Genomic DNA, 21,430 nt, shown 5'->3' with positions numbered 1-21,430 from the left:
AGTCATGGATTCATATCTTGGATAAGTTCTTAAACATTGTGGAAGTGTTTAAAGCTGCTGGGTGATTCTATGCACCTTTAAACAGTGTTTTAAGTACTTTAGGGAATTAAATTCTACAGTAGAAATCATTGTTCTATAAAACTTAAAATGTATATTTTGGAAAATGTAATAATGTAATGACATTTTCATAAGACAAATAATTTATGCCTATCATATTAAGTTCCGCATGACAAATTTAAAATACTGGAGAATAATGTACTAATCAGAAAGATATGGAAATTCTTTTGGGTCATCAAGGGCTTAGAGTTTCTTACATTAGCATCAATGAATGAAATTCTTTTACTCATGTATTCTTTTAATGAGTAATTATTGAATACTTATCTCCAGACTGATGCACAAAGAATATTTAAGACAGCATGTTACCTACTCAAAAGGAAATTAAAATTTAATAAGAAATAAAACCAAAATGTTACACAAATAAATCTATGCCAGGTAAAATATAACACAATGTCCCTCCTCCCTCCCTTTTTCTTTCTTTCTTTCTTTCTTTCTTTCTTTCTTTCTTTTCTTTCTTTCTTTCTTTCTTTTTCTTTCTTTCCTTCCTTCCTTCCTTTGTGATTACTTGATTTTTAAAGGTGCAATAAAAATTAATATGTCTCAGCAAAAGATGAATTCATTCTAGTTGCGTTCCAACTATTGTGAGATCTAAAAAGAAATGTATGTTGAATAATTCTTTTTCTATAAGAAATAATTGATCATAGCTGATTACTCCATGTTGTTCATAGTTAAGTAATTTCTGACATTTTTCTCAGTAATCTTCAAGTTTCTATGACTTGTATTCAGAAAACCCTAGTCAGTTGTGTCTTCTCAAAGAGAGATAAGGAAACTGTCAGGATGTCACTCTTCTTTTCCAAACTGCCTTAGAAATGATGGCCACAAATCACTCTGGACAGAAAGAAATGAAAGTCTATATGTCAACTGTTTTTTTTTTCCCCCTCGGGTTGAAGATGAAGAAATCCTCTAAAACTCTATATCTATACGTCTGGATCAGCTCAGATTCTGTCAGCCCCATTGTGTGCATACATAAACTTAGCGGCTTAAAAACAACCATCTGCCTCTTGGTATAGGAGCAGAAAGAGAAATTTGCAGGACTTTTTTTTCTTACTAGTTTATATAAGTGAGTGAAAACACACCACTAAAACATTTCAAGGGCCTGGTTTGTTTTTCCTTAGTAGTTATGAATATATGACATTTAATTTAAATAAATGATCTTTTAATTTTTTAAGGTCTGGTTGCTCAGGAAGTATAATGGTAGTTGTTATAGGAAAAACTTGGAAGACTTTAATTGAAACAGTATTCTCGTAGTGTTCCATAGATATTTTAGGGACCTTCCTACATGAATCAGAACCAATTTCATAAGGCTATTTACTGTGAATTCAGGAGGATCTCCTTTTAATTTTAAATCAACTGTTAACATTTATTTATAATTTGTTGTGTTGTCTTTTTTCTTGAGACATAATGTACAGAATAAAATTCATGCACTTAATATATATAATTTGGTGGCAATTTTTAGTATATTCACAAGGTTGTGCAGCATCGCCACTGTTTTATTTTAAAAGCTAGAAGAATTTTGACTATTGTTGCCATTAATAAATGACATGTGTTTGAAGGGATAGTTTTACCCTGTTTGAATATTACTCAATGTGAACATGTATCTAAACATCACATGACACCGGATATGAACAATTTTTGTGTTTGTTAAAAATTTAAAAAAAATACTAAAAATAAAAAAAAAATTTAAAAAGTAAAAAGAAATCCTATAGTCACTGTCAGTCACATTTTATTCCCAACTTCCTGCACCCCCTGGCAACCAAGAATCTGTGTATTTTGGAACATATATCCATGAATTTCTTGTATCTGTGGATTTTCCTGTTCTGGACATTTCTTAAATTGAATCACCTGGACTTTGAGTCATATTGAATCATATTGAATATATGGTCTTCCATGTCTGGATCCTTTCACTTACCTTGATGATTTCAGGGTTCATTCATGTTGTAGCATGTAGTAGTACTTCCCCTCTTCCTCAGGAAATAATATTCCATTGTGTTGGTACATTTTGTTTCTCTATTCACTAGTTGACAGACATCTGAATTATTTTTACTTTGGGACTGTTATTAATAATGCTGCCTTTGAACATTTGCATACATATTTTTATATAGGCACATATTTTCAGTTTTCTTGGATATTTACCTAATAGTGGAATTGCTGGGTCATGTGCTATTTTCATGTTGAAAAGTTTCAGGATCTCCAAAATTGTTTTCCAAAAGGCTTTACCATTTTATATTCCTTCCCATCAGAAATGATTCAGTGTTCTAATTTCTCCATATCGTTGCCAGTTCTTGTTGTTGTCTGTTTTATTATAGCCATCCTAGTAATTGTTGCTTTGATTGGTCTTTACCTAATTTTCTTAGTCTGATGTTGCTTCATTAAAATATATCTGAGACTAAGTAATTGAAAATAATGGAAATTTATTTCTCTTATAGTTATGGAGGATGGGAAATTCAAGATAAAAGTACCAAAAGGTTCAATGTCTTATGAGGGCCTAGTTTCTGATTCCAAGATGGACCCTTAGACACAACATTCTCACATGGCATGGCAAAGAATGGAAGGGCAAAGATGGACTTGTCTAGTTCCTTCTATCCAACTTATAAAAGCATTAATCTACTCATGACCAAAGTTCATATCTTTCAATAATTTTTCTTCGGGGAGTATTGTGGCTTAGATATGGTTTGAATGTTCCCAAAGGAATTAATATGTGTTTGCTGGGTGTGGCAGCAGAGTGTGCCTGTAATCCCAGCAACTTGGGAGGCTGAGACAGGAGGAGGATTGCTATAGGCCAGCCTTAGCAATTTAGTGAGACCTTCAGAAATATAGACTCTGTCTCAATATAAAAATCAAAAAGAACTGGGAATGGAGCTCAGTGGTGAAGCACCCCCTGGTTAAATATTTAGTACCAAAAGAGAAAGGAAGGAAGAAAGGAAGAAAGGAAGAAAGAGTGGAAATTTAATCCCCATTATGAGTTATTAAGAGAGTGAAAGCTTTTTTGCAGTGCTAATCCCCGAACCTCAGGCATGCTTTAGCAGTTAGTTGCATTACTATCTCAAGAACATGAAAACTTCATTTGACCTTTAGGGTTGGGGCCTTTGGGAGGTGAGTAGGATTAGATATATTTATCTGGGTGGAGCCCCCAAGATCAAATTACTGGTGACTTTATAAGAAGCTGGAGAGAGATCAGAGAGCATACATACATGATCTCTTTTACCATGAGATGTGCTACACCATATTTGTGTTCTTCCAGCAGGCAGGCCTTCACCACATGTAACCCTTCAACCTAGGGCCTCTTGAACTCTGACCCCAAATTAATCTCTTTTCTTTATAACTCATCAAGTTTGTGGTACTGTGTTATTGGAAACAGAAAAATGCATTAATAAGAAGATTAAGATGCCACATGAATTTGGAGGGACACAAATATTCAATCATGGTACTAATGATTGATGATGATGACTGTCTTTTCAAATTTATTGGGCATTTATAGATCCTCTTTGAAAAAAATCTGTTCAAATACTTTTCCTGCTTTTGATTGGTTATGTGGTTTTTTTTCTCTTAAGTTATAAATGATATTAAATTTTGATAAAGTTCAATTTATTTGAATTCTTTTCACTTTTTTCTTTTCTTTTTTTTTTTTTTTTTTGGTACCAGGGACTGAACTCAGGGGGTACTCAACCACTGAGCCTCATCCTCAGTCCAGTTTTGTATTTGATTTAGAGACATGGTCTCACTGAGTAGCTTAGTGCCTCACTTTTGCTGAGTCTGGCTTTGAACTTGAGATTCTCCTGCCTCATCCTCCCTGGACACTGATTATAGGCATGCGCTACCACACCCAGCTTTCTTTCTTGTCTTGTAATTTTGGTATCATATCTAAGAAATCCTTGACTAATTCAAAGTCATGCAAATGTTCACCTATATGGTACTAGGCATTTGGTATACTTCTTATACATCTATGTATTTAATCCATTTTGAATAGTCTTTGTTTATTGTGTGAGATAGTGGTAACTTCATTTGATTTACTTTCTGGTGTCCTTTCATTTAATTCTGAAGGACTCTAATGTTACATATAGTATTCTAATATTATATATAGTATTCACATCTACTGTACAGCTTTGCCAGGCAATGGGGTTAGATTGTAGAGAGGTAAAGAAACTGCCTGGAAACAGCATGAGAGACAGGATTTATTGGGGAAAGCTTACAAGAGATCAGCGACTTCTCAAAGAGGAGTTCAATGGTGAAAGTCTTAATAGATAGCACCTCTGTCCCTCAAGTTGCTTCCCACCCAGTAGCTCCTCTCCCTCATGGCATTTTTTCCACTGTAGCCAGCTGGACAAGTGACACATATCCTTTCCACAGTGTCCTCAGTTCCATACCACTTGTGACCGAGAAGGGGGTTTTGTGTGTTAGGCTGCAGAAGCAGTAACGTCATTGGCATTGGCTTCCTTAGTTTGCTGGCATGCTCAGTGTGCAAAGGAACGATTCTCCTGGCATACATGCAAGAAAGTAGTGTTTTTACAGCTAACACTAACTCATCTTCATCACCTGTGTGGATAAGAAAAAGCCAGAGACTTTCAAGATAATAGTTATCTAAATTTTCTAATCTCTTCTTGTTCTCATTGTTCCCTTAACTAGGCTAGGTTTTTGGGAAAAGAAAGTGGGCATTCAGGGACTTGACATTTTACTGTCCTGGTTTCCTTTAAAGAGGATACATTCCATACCCCAAATGCCTGAATGCCCTTATAAGGGCATATGGGTCTTATCATGCCCATCTCCCACAATGACCCTCAGGAAACACATCAGGATGTAATTTGTAAGCAAATATCACAATAGCAATTCAGCAAGAAGTAGAATGTGATATGCCCTACTATAAGAATAAGTGGAATGAATACAATGTATCTCTAGGTAGCAGGAAGAGATTGTAACCAAGTAGAAATGGGATCTATACTAAGTTTACCTATAGCAGTAATATGCAGAGCCAAAGACACATTATGATTATTATCAGGGACACATACACAGTATTCTGTTTTAATGAGAGCCCAGGAACCTCCCTATTCCCCAGTTAGCATATCTAGCACCATTGTATTCTAAAACACCAACTTCCACAGTTGGGTAGGGTTTTTTGTTAAGCAGATTTCTGGCTCTGAAAGTATTATGTCATGCAGTTGTAGTGTGTTTAGCTAAAACTTCAACCTGACTCTCCATGTTTATATATTCTGATTGAGAAGAGATTCATCAAATGGGCAGTGACTAGGCAAATGGGATTACCCTGTCTAGATTTTACCAGGTTCCAATTAGTAAAGCATGCAGACAAAGTGAGAATTATGAAGGCTGGCTTGTGAGGTCCCTTACAAGTAGGTCAACCAATCTAGTTATGAGGCAGGTATGTTCAACCCTGCGTGTTGCATGCCTATATCACTCCTGCACATGTTGTTCAATTGTGCCATCCTAAGTATGTACTGTACTTAGGAATCATTGTACTCAGTGTCTTTGAGTTACTGAGTTACTGCAATTATTTCTTCCTTTACATAGAGACTCTTTTCTTCTCATTTCCACCTGTGCTGCACTTGGACACATCAAGTTATTAAATTCAGTGTGCTCCAGCCAAGGCTTAGCCCTGTTCTTTTTCTCCTGTGCCAAGCAGAAGACATGATATTTGGTATCCTTTAAAGACTGTAAATTTAGGTTCAAGTCCATAGAGCCATTGGTCATATGTGTCTGAGGGTGGTAGATGTCATTCCAGCTTACGATTTGCTTTCAGTGCCCCAAGGTGAACAGTGCTGGTGTTATAGGAGACCAATGCAGGTCAGAGGTAGTTTATCGCATACTCAGCAATCCATCTTATTCTGAATCTCTGCAACAGCATTTGTGCATTCCACAAATAATGAGCTCTAAGGGTAAAATGTTAGATATTTTCCATAGTTGTTAATGCAAGTGTTATGGTTTAAATATTTGATATCCTACAAAAGCTCATGTGTGACATAATACAAGAAGATTTAGAGGGGATATGATTGGGTTATGAGAGATTTAATCCAATCAGTGCATTAATTCCTTGATAGGCTTTAAATGAGTAGTGACTGTAGGCAGGTAGGGTTTGGCTGGAGGGGGTGGGTTATTGGGAGTGTGCCTTTGGGATATATATTTTGTGAACTAAGCTTAGTTTCTCTCTCTGCTTCCTGATCATCATGTCCTGAGCCACTTTCCTCTGCCACACCCTCTGCCACACCCTCTGCCATGATGTTCTGTCTCACGTGGAGGCCTCAGGAATGGAGACAGCCATCTATGGACTGAGACCTCTGAAAATGTGAGCCCCCAAATAAACTTTTCCTTCTCTGATTGTTCTTTTCAGGTCTTTTGGTCACAGCAGTGAAAAAGTTGACTAAAACAACAAGCAAATCATGATTGTTCAACAATTCATAAGCAACCTGATCATTCTGAGTGAGAACAGTACCAACCTGTGGCCAACCCAGGTTTACAATACCATATTTCTTGTATCACTTGTCCTTTCCCCCCATGGGCCTAGGAAACTGTAAACAAGGCCTTATTTTCCATTTTCATGACCAATAGACAATATGTGTCCCCTGTGACTGGTCCTGTGGCAGCAAAGCAAATTATACTGGGTTTCCATTTGTGGAGTTCAGATGTTCCTAAACATTAACTTTTGGATCAAGATGTGTCATCAGGTTCTTGAGTTGACGTTAGGTAGGTGCTGGGGTTTGTGCTGCAGTTACCTTCATTGTGAGTCCTGATTGCCATCCATAGTTGCTTGGTTTACTTTGCCAAAGCTCCAACTTCCATGTTAAATCTATTTCAGTGGGCCATTCATTTTTTCAATAAATCGTTTAATGAAGAAAATGGAAATGTCAAAATCATCAAACCATTCTTGCACCATATGATGAGAAGGGTGTGTTCCCTTGTCATAGTCTGTGACCAAAGTCTGCCATTCATAGTTCCAAGCCTTTGAAGGGCATGTATGTTTGCATTCTGTGCTTTTCTGCAAGTATGACTATAAGCATTCCAATGTTTGCATCTGCCCATGTTAGGACAACTTAACAGACTTCTGAAGGGGACAAAGGTTTAATGAAATCAACCTGCCTCTGTTATGCAGGCTGCCCTTCCTGAGCTATCTGCCGCATAACAGGAGGCACTGATCATGACTGCTTCACAGGATGACAGATTAATAAATGTACAATGCCTGGATATCTTGGTGGGAATCCCCACTTCTTTGCTATGGGATAGAAAGCTTTTATTCCCTTGTGGTCTGCTTTTTTATGCAGTCAAGAAATCATATCTTTGGCAGGAAAATCTTTCAGTCATCTAATTTTAGCTAGGTCATCTGCTTCCTGATTTCCTCGTGAAGCATGGCTGAATGCTGCCACATGATATGTAGTCAATTCCAAATGTGAGAGTTGTACCCAGATATCTTTCCAAATTTTTGTTCACTTCCATAGCTGCTTTGTAGGTACTTACAGAATTGCCCATTTAAGCTGCCTCCTTTAAGCTCAGAAGTTAAAATCACATCATCATTATAAGAAGGTATTGATACTTATACTTACATCCACCAAGCCAGATATGTCATTACCATTCTATAACATATGATTAAATTATGAATATATCCTTAGGGAAAAATATTGAAAATCCATTGTTGCCCTTCCCACATGAAAGAAAAATGCTTCTGGGTTTCTTAATTGATCCCTTGTGTTTCTTTCACCTCTCCCAACTTCCTATTCATAATCTGTATCCCTTGCTTACTAATCTTTTTGTTTATTCCATATCAGCTGCAGTCTGTGCTATTGAAGAAAGGAAAATCCATTAAAGGGCTCAGGATTAATAGCAGAGCTCCATAATAGTGCCCAGAGTCAATTGGAGAATGGTATTCTTCATTCCTGCTGAGAATGTTTCCTTATCAGAACCACTGTAGTTTTCTGCATAAATGGTATTCTTCATCCTGAACTCTCTTAGGGGGTCTTGAATCTCTTCCATGGATTGTCATTGTGGGGGAACTATGGCTAAATCCCCCACATTGGGCCAAGTATTTTATTGGCAGCTATCAGTAAGGACAATAAAAAGATGGCAGGGTTTTCATTAACAGCTGAAAATAAACATTGCTTCTGGGTAAGGTGTAGGATGACTGAGATGATTTTACACATTCACTCCCTGACAGGAGTATGCCTTCAATACTAGTGTCCCACAGCTGTAACAGCCATTTGGCTACATTTTCCCAGGCTTTATGCCTAAACTTGTTCTCCAATTCTACCAATTCATCAACAATATAATCTCTCATGTATGTGCTGGTGGAGAGGGACCAGGAGTCTTAATATCCACTCCACCAGCTGTGACTGCTTTGTCTTTACTTTTAGAGTTCTGACCATTCTACCCCTGGCACTGGCACCTCAATCAGCTTCTCCCAGTCCTCATCCTCTTTTTCTGAGGTCCTGAATTCATATGGATCCCATTTATGAGGATTATTATTCTTTGGTGTAGCTATCATCTTCACCAACTATCACTCCTCACAACAGCAAACAATAGCTTAGTAGTTCCTGCTTGAGTTAAACACACTTCTTGCTACAGATTTAATTCCTTCTGCAATTGTCTATCATGGGCTTCGGTTTGCAGCTCTGCCTCTGTTGCTGGCTACACTGCCATAAGGAGGGGCTACCATGTAACTGCTACTATTTTATGTAGCTCATTCTTTTTCTTTAGACAACAATATTCACTCAAAATCATTAGTATTTCCTGTATGTGGTAATATCATCCTACTTACATGGTGGTCCCCAGACATCCATAATAGCTGCCCTCTGCTCTTCCTCCACACACATACATGAATGGACGTCCATCCTGGGATTTCCCCTTAACATATTTTGCCTTCTCAGATATAGTCTCAGTGCTCATAGGTTTTTTTTTTTTTTTTTTTTTTTTTTTGGTTTCCTAGCTGGGTCACCAATTGTCATGATCACATCCCAGTTGTGTCTTGAAAGTGGGGTAGGTTGCAGAAAGACTGAAGAAAGTACCCAGAAATAGCATATAAGACATATAATTTATTGGGGAAAGCTTGCCAGAAATCAGTGACAGCTCCAAAAAAGAACTCAGTGGCAACAGAGTGACAGCTAACTCCTCTGTCCCTCAAGGTACTTTGCCAAGTAGTATGTCATTTCCCTCATGATATTTTGCCCAGTGGCAGCTGGCTGGGACAAGTGATGTGGTATCTTCTACATAGTACCCTCACTTCCATATCAATTGCCACTGGGAAAGGGTTTTATATGTAGGCTGCAGATATCATTGGTTTCTTTAGCTTGCTTATATAATTAGCATCACAAGGAGAAACTCCCCAGGCATGCATGCAAGAAAGTAGATTATTTTACACATATCATTAACTTGCCCCTATCATCTGTTATGGTTTAGAGATGAGGTGTCCCCCAAAAGCTCATGCGTAAGATAATGTAAGAAAATTTAGAGGTGAAATGAATGGGTTATGAGAGACTTAATCTAATCAGTACATTAATCTTTTGATAGGGTGGTAACTGTAGGCAGATATAATGTGGTTGGAGGAGGTGGTTCCCTGGGTTTTGCTTTTAGGGCATCTGTTTGATCTTTGTCAAGTGGAGTTCTCTCTCCCTCTACTTTCTGGTACCAATACTGAGCTGCTTTTCTCCATCACACCCTTCCACCATGATGCATATATTTTACGATGTCTCATAGATATTGAAACTAAATTTATTTTTCTTCATTTCTTTTCTCTTTTTCCCTTTAATCTGGATATTATTCATTGGTATATCTTCAACTTTTTGATTCTTTCTCCTATATGCTCAAACACACTGTTTAGCTTCTATTGTGAGGACTAGACAGTATCAGAATAACATAATTGTATATCGCATACATATAATTTATAAAATCAGCATCAATTAGAAAAATACAGGCCCTAAGTCTTTGCTAGAAACCAAATTATACATTGATTTAATATGCCAAAATTAAATAGAAAACATTAATTTTGCTCCTTTTAAGTATGACAAATATCTTTGCTAACTGTATTCTTGAAAGTACTTAAAACTTAAAAGCATCCTTTTGAAATTATGGAATGAATTCTAAGAGATAATGATTGTTTTTGCATTTGTCAATTAAAATTTATCAGTTGGAAAATAAAAGATTGCTGCACCCAGTAAACAGTTTCAAGAAAATCAATATCAGTGGTCTATAAAAGTATTTAAGAAACCCTGTAGCACCAGACAGGAATACGTAGAGACAAAGTCAAAGTGATTCAAAAGATACAGTGGCTCTTATTCACTACTTGTTGGAGCAAATAAAATAAACATTTTTGTTATACTATACATAAGTAAAATTTAAGTTTAAACAGTTCAATTATAAATGATAGAGGGTTTAGAGAAGACGGTGTTGTATAAAGGTCTATAGTTGTTTATTCAAAAGTGGTATCCTAAATTGAAAATGAAAGTAAAGACAACATCCTCACAATCTGAGGATTGTGGCAAGGCTAGGAAGGCAATTACGGAGAAAAAAAACTAAAATTTTTTATCTGATTAACTGTGTATTTATTAACTGAGTTTCACTTGCCCAGTTATTCTATATATAATTTCTAAAGCTCTCCAACTATCATTTAAAACTTTAATTGGTAGTTGGGTATTTGAAACAAGGAATAGTTTTTTTTTTTAATCCCATAAATGTAATGTTACAAATCATAGTCTGATTTTAGACAATATCACAAATTTTTTAAAATAAAATATGTATCTAATGTCCAGCAGTAAATGGTGATAAATAGTGGAATTTGAGACCTGAGAGCAAGCAGATCAGTTTAAAACAGGAGTTTCCTTTCTTGTTTGTGGAAGCATAGCCAATCCTGGGAAACTTTGAAAGGAAAAAAAAAAAAAAATGTTTTAAACAAATAGCTCCCTTCATTTTAGACTCTCTTTTAACTCTTGATGTTTTTAAAATAATATTCAGCATCCTCAGCCATATAATTTATAAACAACTCAAGTTGATCTACTTTCAGTACATCAAATGGTTCCAGATTTTGTACTGAACTCCTTTTGTAACAGCTGTTAAGAATAGTAAAGATCTAATTCTCCCAAAGTCATTGTTTTAGTCAGTTTTCTGTTGCTTTGAGAAAAATATTTAGCATAAACTGATTAAAGGAGGCAGTGCCATGGTTGGTGGCTCCACATCAGTATCATGGTAGAAGGGAATGCACAGGAAATCCACTCACCTCATGGCAGCTGGGAATCAAAGACAGAGAGAGAGTGAGGGTGAGTGAGAGATGCCAGGGACAAGACAAAATCCCCAAGGGCACACATCGCCAGTGATCTACTCCCTCCAACCATATTCTACCTGCCTACAATTTCTACCACTTTCCAGTAGTCCATTCAGCTATCAATGAATTAATCCTCTGAGATCAGAGCCATCATGATCCAATCACTTCCCCAAAGCCTCACCTCTGAACATTACTATACTGGGGACCAAACCTTCAACCCATGAATCTTGGTGAAAACTCTACATGTGAACTATAACCGTCATGGTATTTATAACTTTGTATTGGTTAAATGTGAGAAGGACAGTTTTCTAGTCAAATTATATATTAGCTTCAATCTGGGCTGTGTCACTTACTAGTTGCAGGATGTCAGTCACATTTCTATCCATGGCTCAATTCTTTGATTGTAAATCGAACAATAATAACTATGAAACTAACATTTCATTTGGGATAATTTTTATACTGTATCACTGCTTTTAGAACTATGGGTAACGTAGAGTAGTGATCAGTGAAGGACAACTTTTACTCTAAAGAGTCTTTGACTTGATGAATGGATAAAGAAACTGTGGTATATATATACAATGGAATATTACTCAGCCATAAAGAATGATAAAATTATGGCATTTGCAGGTAAATGGATGAAATTGGAGAATTTCATGCTAAGTGAGATAAGCCAATCTCAAAAAACCAAAGAACAAATGATCTCGCTGATAAGAGGATGATGACACATAATGGGGGGTGGGAGGGGTTAGTGTTAGTGTTAGAGTTAGGGTTAGGGAGGCGGGCAAGAATGAAGGAAGGAAGGACTGTATAGAGGGAAAAGAGGGGTGGGGGAAGGGAAAAAATAACAGAATGAATCAAACAACATTACCCTATGTAAATTTATGATTACACAAATGGTATGCCTTTACTCCATGTACAAACAGAGAAACAACATGTATACCATTTGTTTACAATAAAAAAAAAAGTCTTTGAATTGTGAATTTCTACTTTAATCAAGTAAATTGTATAAATATGAGCATGGCTAGTTGATGAAGTCTTTAACTAGGAGATAAAAAATTCAGAATAATTCGTCTCTGAGTAGCTCTTCAGTTTCTCATAACCTCTTTGATTTCTTTCAAAGAACCAGAACTTGACTTTTCTTAAATCTTCATTTTGAGTGCTCTTTATTAGATTTCTTATTAATTTCCCATTGCTGATGTATCAAACTGTACAATTTTGTGGTTTAAAACAATACACATGTAATATTACATAACTCTAGTAGTCAGAAGTTTCAAATATTGGTTCTTGTGGGCTAAAATACAATTTTTGGTGGAGCTACTTTCTTTTGGAGACAATAAGACATAAACTTCTTTGCTTCTGGAGGTCGCCCTCACTCACTGACTCATGGCCATCTTCCAGCAATGCCATCATTCTGACGTAAGCCTCCATCATCACAGTCTCACTATTCTTACCTCGACATGCTTGCTTCCCTCTTGTAAGTACCCTTGTAATTACAGTCATTCCTCCAGATAATTGGATTCTCCCTCCATGCATTTGACCACTCATGAATCAAAAATATTTTTAAAAAATTGTTTGTGGTAAACATGTGCAGATATTTTTCTTTTTGTTATTCCCTAAACCACAGAGTTTAACAATGATTACACAGCATTTACGTTCTACTAGGTACTATAAGTAATCTAGAAATGATTTAAAGTATGAGAAAGAAAGTATAGGCAAACACTTCACCATTTTATATAAGGGAGTTGAGCATTCACAGACTTTGGCATCTATAGGGGCCCTGGAACCAGTCTAACGTAGAAGCTGAACATTTACAGTTGTTCCTCAGAAGAGGTACTAGTGTCCCTTAACTATTTATTCTGCTGAGTTTTTCATTACATCATGTGTTGCTCACAATAGCCTAAGAAGTGCATATTATTGCTTCCATTTTATACAGTTGAGGAAATAATTTTCAGAGAGGTTAAATCACTTGAACATTGCCACAAACCTCATAAGTAGGAAAATACATTCAAACTGAAATTTCCTTTAACTCCGAAGGCCTTACTTTCTTCATGTTAGTAGTTAATCTTAGTTGATATTCTGAATATCCCCTATGAATGGTAGTTCTTAATTCAAACTGTTTTAGTTCTCTATCTGTTTTAGTCAGCTTTTTCATTGCTGTGACTAAAAGGATCTGACCAGAACAATTTTAGGAGGAAAAGTTTATTTGAGGGCTTATAATTTCAGAAGTCTTAGTCCATGGAAGACCTGCTCCATTTCTCAGGGCTTGAGGTGAGGTAGAACATCATGGCGGAAGAGTGGGAGAGGGAAGCAGCTCGCATCATCAGGAAGTGGAGAGAAACTCTACTCTCCAGATGCAAAATATATACCCCAAAGCCACGCCTCAATTCCAGTCTCCTCCAGCCACACACTACCATTTCCATTACCACTCAGTTAATCCCTATCAGGGGACTGAATAATTGATTGGGTTAAGAGTTTTACAACCAAATCACTTCTTCTCTGAAACTTCTTGCATTGTCTCACATATGAGTTTTGGGGAGACACCTCATATCCAAACCATAACACTATGTATGCAGATGGAGGACTTTCAGTAAAATTCCAGTTTGTTTACTTGAAAACAAACTTTGCAGTGACTGAAAACTACAGGTTTATGAACTAGCTTTGAATAAACAGTTCATTTAGCCACTCTGATTCCTTGCTTCAACACATATCAATGAGTTTTAGTATTACGTACACTCAATCCTTTCATCTCTAAGAGAGCAATGACCACCCCTATTTTAGTAATATATGCTCTTTCCTTAACATAGTAATTTTTCAATACATCTTTATTGAATTAATATATTGCTATATTCCATCTACCTAATAAGGCATAATGTATTTCTAAAAAATCTGAAACATTTAAATGACAAATTTTCTATGCATTTTGATATCTCCATTTCACATTGAAATGCCCGAAGAACTATGTTGTTACATAAATGTGACAGGTAGAGCTGATTGCCAACCGTATTTCCATGAAGGACTAAAAGTTTGGATGATGGACTAGGTTCGTAAGTATTTAAAGAATCATATGGAAATATAAAGCAAATATGTTACAGTGAAATTCAAAAGGGGTTAAGTAAGAAGAAATAGGGAGCAGGAAGGATGTAAATGATAGATGAAGAAAATTCTCAGGACAGAAGCCTCTACAGTATACCATAATGTTTATAAGTGTAAATAGTAACAGATTGAGGATTATAATAGAGTATATGCGATATTAAGTAGAAGGGAAAAAGACTCCAAAATGTAGTTTGAAAAGCCTGTTTTTATTAGCTTTTTTGCTGCTGTAAGTAAAGAACCCAATCATCAAAACTGTAGAGGAGGAAAGGACTCATTTGAGGCCTCAGTTTCAGAGGTCTTCGCCTGTAGAAGACCAGCTCCATTCCCAGGAGCTCCAGATGAGGCTGAACATCATGGGGGGAGAGGGTGGCAGAGGGAAGCAGCTCACATCACGGTGATCATGGAAGAAGAGAGACAGAATCCACTCTTCAGGTACAAAATATATACCCCATAGCCACACTTCCAAATAACTCCTTCCTCCAGTCACACCCCACCTGCCTCCAGTTACCACTCAGTTAATCCCATCAGGGATTAATTCACTGATTATGTTAAGACTTTCACAAAGCAATCATTTCTCCTCCGAACCTTTCTGCATTGTCTCACATGTGAGCTTTGTGGGGACACCTCATATCCAAACCATAACAGCCTATGATTTTGAATTTTGCCTTACATCTATTTTACTGATTAATTTTATGGAAGAAACTGGTACTTTGTTTTTAAAACCGAATTTCATATTTACAGTATTCCGGAAGTAGTCAAAGTAATATTTTTATATAACTGTATATATTATATATTATTGAGTCACCTTAGATATTTATTATTCATACATGAGAACGTATTCTTGTTCAAGTAAATTGTCTAGCTGAGTCTTTAATACTTGTGAATTCATTATGAGATTACAATTTTCTATCTTTGACAAAATGAGCAGATCAAATAAATAATTCTTTAGAGCCCTAAAGTGAAACTAATTTTTTTTTCATAGAAATGATGTGTTTAAACAATGTTTTTCCTGAATGCCCTTGCCCAGGATTTAGTCTCAGCAGCAGATAACTGAGGGCAGGTTGAGAAAAGTTGAAGTCTTGCTTCTCCTGGGAAGAAAGCCTGCGGCTGGGAGCCATGGAGAATGGAGCCCTGAGTCCATGGCTGCAGCCATCTGGGGTGGAGGAGTCTGCTTCACTGAGTTTGGAAAATGCAGGGAAACAGAGTTCTTGGTTTAATTACCAGATTCTCGACTTTTTTTTTTTTTTTAAACACAGTTTCGTACATTTTATTGACTAAGTATTTCTTTATTTTCTATTGCCCTTAGGACTACTTCTAGAGACTTAATTTAAAATAAAAATAATTTTCACTAGTTTCAGCAGGGAGGGGATCAGCAGAGTTGTCATGCTGGAAGTTGATCCCCTCTTCCCCCATGTGAACTTTTCAATTAGTTTTTTTTATTTTTATTTGTGAAAGTAAATAAGTTCATTATAAAATATCTTAACAACAAAGACCTTTGTACAAAATAATCAAACCAAACTCTTCTTCACTTTCAATCAATTCCATTTCTTATGAGAAAGCCCTGCTAAGTAAAATAAGTTTTTTAAAACACAATAAGCTGAACAGTACAGTAACAGGTGTCCTTTGCAAACGGCATGCGGTACAGTTATTTACCTTCTCATACCAGTGCCAGAATTTTCAAGTAATCCATTTTGCATGCCAACCTGGACACAAGACTGCACCAGTATTTATTGTCTTGTGCTCTGATGTTTTCATAAATTTCAATTAAATTCAGTGCTCAATTCCTGGAACTTATTTTACCTGATTCATCAGCAATGTTTGGTACATTTGCACACTCTCTTCCCCAAAACACCTTTCCACTTCCCTTCTGACCCCCAAATATCCTGGTTTTCTTTCTCCTATTGTGGGGGGTCCTTCTTAATTTTATTGTTTGTTCCTTGCTAGACTGACATAAATTTTACAATTTCAATAGTTAGACCTTTGGATCATCCTTTTCTATTTATTCTTACTCTTTTTCTGATTTTCAACAAGACTGATAGTTTTAAATGCTGTTTTTACAGCACTTTTAATAGTTAGACCTCTGCCTAAACTCCAAACACATAGATCCAAGAGAGCCACCCTTGGTTGCTCATGGAAATTTTAAATGAATTATTTTAAATGAATTATTATTTAAATGAATAAGTGTATTCATTACTGAAATCCTATATCATACTTCCTCTAGACCTACTTTTCTCATAGCCTTCTTCATTACAGTAAACAACATCATTTTTCAGTTACTCATGACAAAAATTATCTGTGCTCTCAAACGCCATATTCAATAACTTAGCGAATCTGGTTACCGCCACGTGATGGTTAATTTGTTTTTGACAGGGCTAAAGCTTGCACAGATAGCTGGTTGAAAAATTATCTCTTGGTGTATCTGTACGAGTCTTTCCAGGAGAGATTTGTATTTGAGTTGGTAGACTGAATAGAAAAGATCTCCCTCAGCAATGTGGATGGCATCATCCAATCATTTTTAAGGCCAAAATGGAACAAAAAGGGAAGGAACATTCAGTCTCTTGTATTGGGCTTAGACATTCATCTTTTCTTGCCCTTTTTGTTTAAAGATCCAGATTCTCTACCCTTTGATTTCCAGGACTTATCTGAGACTCCCCATTTTTGTTTTCAGACCTTTGATCTCAGACTGAGAGTTACACCATGAGCTCCTCCATTCTTGAAGTCGTCTACTATGCATTGAATTATATCACAATATGTCTTGTTTCTTCACCTTCAGAAGGTCAACTGTGGAACTTTTTGACCTCTGTAACTACATGAGTCAATTTGTATAACAAATCTCTCTCTTCTTACATATGATATGTAGATATATAGAGATATCTGCTGATACAGCTATACATCATGTATATATGTAGTCACATTTATACAGATCTACCTACATGTGTATGTGTTTATTTATTTTTCTACATATATATGTACACATACAGGTAAAATATATTTATATAATAGATTTATCTATGTAAGTATAGCTACATATTTCTATCTTTCATCTGTCTTTATTTATTATATTGGTTTTGTTTCCCTGGAGAATCTTGACTAACATATTCATCTTCAAAATTATATCCAGAAGAGTCACCACACCCCACTGCTGCTCTTTAAGTGTTCTAGTGCAAGCTACAAATAATAGTCTAGATTACTTTTTTAGATTGTTTGTAATTAGGCTCCCAATAGTAATCAAATAATTCAAGTATAATAATTAAGATGTTTACATTTGCAGCCTTTTAAAAAAGGTTTGAATGTAAGGAAACCAGTAGCACGAGGCTATTTTCATCTCTCAGGCTGGGATAATGATATTTGGGTTGAATCTAAAAAGATTTTGAAGTCCCAAACTCCATACTTACGTAATTTTTTTGAAATACGTTTTTTTTTTCAGATTATCAAGTTAAGATGAGATTGATAGGATGGACCAAAACCTAATATGATTCATTTCCCTACAGAAAGTGGAAGTTTGCATATGGAGACAGAAATGTACAGAAGGAAGAGGATATAAAGATACAGGGAGAATGCCAGCTATAAGCCAAGGAACAGCTGAGTCTGCCTGAAACCTGGAGGGAGGCAGGGACAGATTTTCCTTCACAGTCCTCAGAAGAAACAAACGCTGTCAATATCTTAATTTCATACTCCTGGCCTCCAGAACTGTGAGATAAAACGTTTCTGATATTTTGTGGTACTTTATAATTTCATCCCTAGGAAATTAATACAAATGAGAATAATGGGATGAACTCATGTTAGAAATTTGAGTAAATTTATCAGATTTTAAAGAATCTGTGAACTTCCAGTTAAAGAAATAAAAAAGACTGCCTTGCACAAACTGATGGGGTAAAGCAGAAGAAATAAATTCTAGCCTCACTTTTCTGCCTCCCTCTGATCTTCCAGGAGCTCTGTTGATAGAGTATATATGGGTCTACTTCCTCCAAGAGAAAAGGGTGAAGAGTGGGGATAGTGATTCTGTGAGGACAAAAGGAAGCTACTAAGGACATCTCCTAGCTAATCTCCCTTTATCCCATTTTTCCTACTTTCTACTTTCAATACAGGAATTACAGCAATCTGGCTAAAATGAAAAAACAAAAACAAAATCATATCACTTCTTTAAAAATATCACTGCTTAACATCCTCCCAAATCATACCTAAGAAAAATTTCTTAGAAAGACATATATGGCTGACCATTCCCTCTTATCTTGCCTCGTAGCACTTTCTCAGTTGCTCACTCTGTTCCAGCTGACCTGGCCTTTGCTCTTTCTACTATTTGAAATGCCCCTTCCCCAGATACCTACATGATTTCCAGTCTCCATTCAGGTGTTTACTCTGTAAGATGTGCTGAGATCACTCCATGTAACATTTTAAACTCTACAAACAAATTTCTTACCTTTTTCCTCTTTGTCACTTATAAATACTAGATTAAAAGCTACCTATTGACTCATGAACATCTAGTTTCCAATCTGACTTGTAAGAAGTTGGAAGTTCCCACTCAATCCTAACTAACAAGTAAAAAGCTGAACAAACTAAAAAGAAAATCAACCATCTGACTTAGATTTATTGGAGGAATGAGGTTATGAGACAAACCACTATTCACCAGAAAGTAGAGAGAGAAAGATAAACACAGGAAATAACGATTTCCATGGGTATTCACAAACTGATTCCAAAGCTCATATAGAGAAGTAAAAGACCTGGAGTAACTAGAATAATAGTGAAAAGAACAAAGTGGAGACTTACACTGCTCAACTTCAAACCTTAACATAAAGTTATAGTAATCAGAACATATAGTAATCAAACTGTACATAATAGTTTAAAAATAGACCTACATAAATATAATTAATGAGCACTTAAAAAGAAAAAGGACAATACAGTGAAACAAAGATAGTTCTATCAACAAATAATGTTAGAACAGTGGACATTCCCATGCAAAAAAAAAAAAAGAAAGAAAAAAATCAATACACAGATCTTATACCATTCACAAAAGCTAACTCAAAATGGATTATATAACTAAATGTTAAATGTGAACATATAAAACTTCTAAATGACACCATAGGAAAAGATATTCTAGATGACACTGAGTTTGTTGATGACTTATTAGATACAACACCAAAGCATAATGTCTGAAAGAACTAAGTTGGGTTGATTAAATTAAATTTTATGCTCTGTCAAAGAAAATGCCAAGAGAATGAAATACTTGTGAAAGACATATCTAATAAAGAACTGTCATCCAAAATATACAAAGAACTTTAAAACTCAACAATAAGAAAGCAACCTCCCAGTTGAAAAGTTGGACAAAGACCTTAACAAGTACCTTATGAAAGAAGATATATAGATGACAAGGAGGCATATGAAAAGATGTTCAAAGTCCTATGTCATCAGTGACAATGCAAATTAAAACAACGAGATACCAATACATACTATTGCAATGGCCAAAACCCAATATACTTACAACATCAAATTTTCATGAGAATGTGGAGTAAGAGAAATCTCATTCATTGCTGGTGGAACTCCAAAATGGTACAGTTATTTTGGAAGACAGTTTGTTGGTTTATGACTAAAGTAAACATACTCTTAACCAAATGATGCAGAAATTATGCTATTTGGTATTTACCTGAATGAGTTATGTGCACACAAAAATCTGTACCATGAATGTTTATGGCAACTTTATTCATAATTGCTCCAACATGGAAGTCACAAGACGTCCATCAGTGGGTGAAGAGGTAATTCAATTATAGTATGTCCAGATAATAGCATCTTACACAGTACTAAAGAGAAATGGGTTATCAGGCCATGAAAAGACATGGGGGGGTGATATATAAAATACACATTGCTAATTGAAAGAAGCCAGTCTGAAAAAGTTACATCTGTGTGATCCCAACTATATGACATTCTGAAAAAAGTAAAGCAGAAAGGTCAATAGTTTCAAGGGTTACAGGGAAAGGAGAGATAAACGTGTAATGCATACAGTTATTAGGGTAGAAAAAGTAACATGTACAATATTGTAATGTAGATAAACGTGAGTATATATTTTCCCAAACCCATAGATTACACAGTACTCATAAAGAACCCTAATTTCAACATGGATTTTGGCTGATCATGATATGTTAATGTCAGTTCATCAATTACAGCAAATGTACAACTTAGGTGGAGAAAGGCTATGCTTACGTAGGGGCAGGGGCATATGTGAAATCTCTATGTCTTCTGCTCACATTTGCCATGAACTTAAACTGAACTAAAAAATAACATCTATTTTTTTAAAAACTATATAATTTCCTTATTTATCCAGTTTGTTGTGTCCTTTGTTCACTCTAAGACCATTCAGGAAAGGAATGTTTGTCTTTTTTTTTTTTTTTTTTTTTTAACTATTGAACTCTCAGTTCCCAGAGCAGTGCTTGGTATGCCAGTGTGCATACATGTTGAATGAATGAATAGGTGTGTTTCATTTTTGTTTTTCCTGTTTTATTAACTTAATCATCTCTAGTTACTATAGCTTACTTGAAGTCTATTATAATCACCACCAAATTTTCTTTTATAAGGAGATCCATTGTGACAGATGGCTTTGTTGTACCTGATATTTAATGGCTTATTATAATGATCAGTGAATCCCTAAAATCTAAACGTATGCACAAACACTGAATGTGGCATCTTTCTGATAAGACTTTGATCATAAGCAATGAAATTTCAAGGAAGATTTGTATCTACCTTTAAAATTGGGGAATTATTTTATCTTTAGTTCTCTTTTTTCCAATCCAACATGTGCCTTAAACATAAGCAATTATGGAAGACCATATTTATTGTTTTGTTTAGTACTATTTTGAAAAATGTGTTCAGGGGCACACATTGCATTTCCACACAGATTTCTCTTGGAAGAAGAAACGATAAACAGCCAGTACCACCAAATTGCACTGTCAACTCCGTGTATAACTATAAAGAAAAAATAAT

This window comes from Sciurus vulgaris (genome assembly GCF_902686455.1).
Source record: "Sciurus vulgaris genome assembly, chromosome: 6".
Classification (NCBI taxonomy): Eukaryota; Metazoa; Chordata; class Mammalia; order Rodentia; family Sciuridae; genus Sciurus; species Sciurus vulgaris.
The sequence above is the reverse complement of the archived record's forward strand: the minus strand, read 5'-3'. Positions refer to the sequence as shown.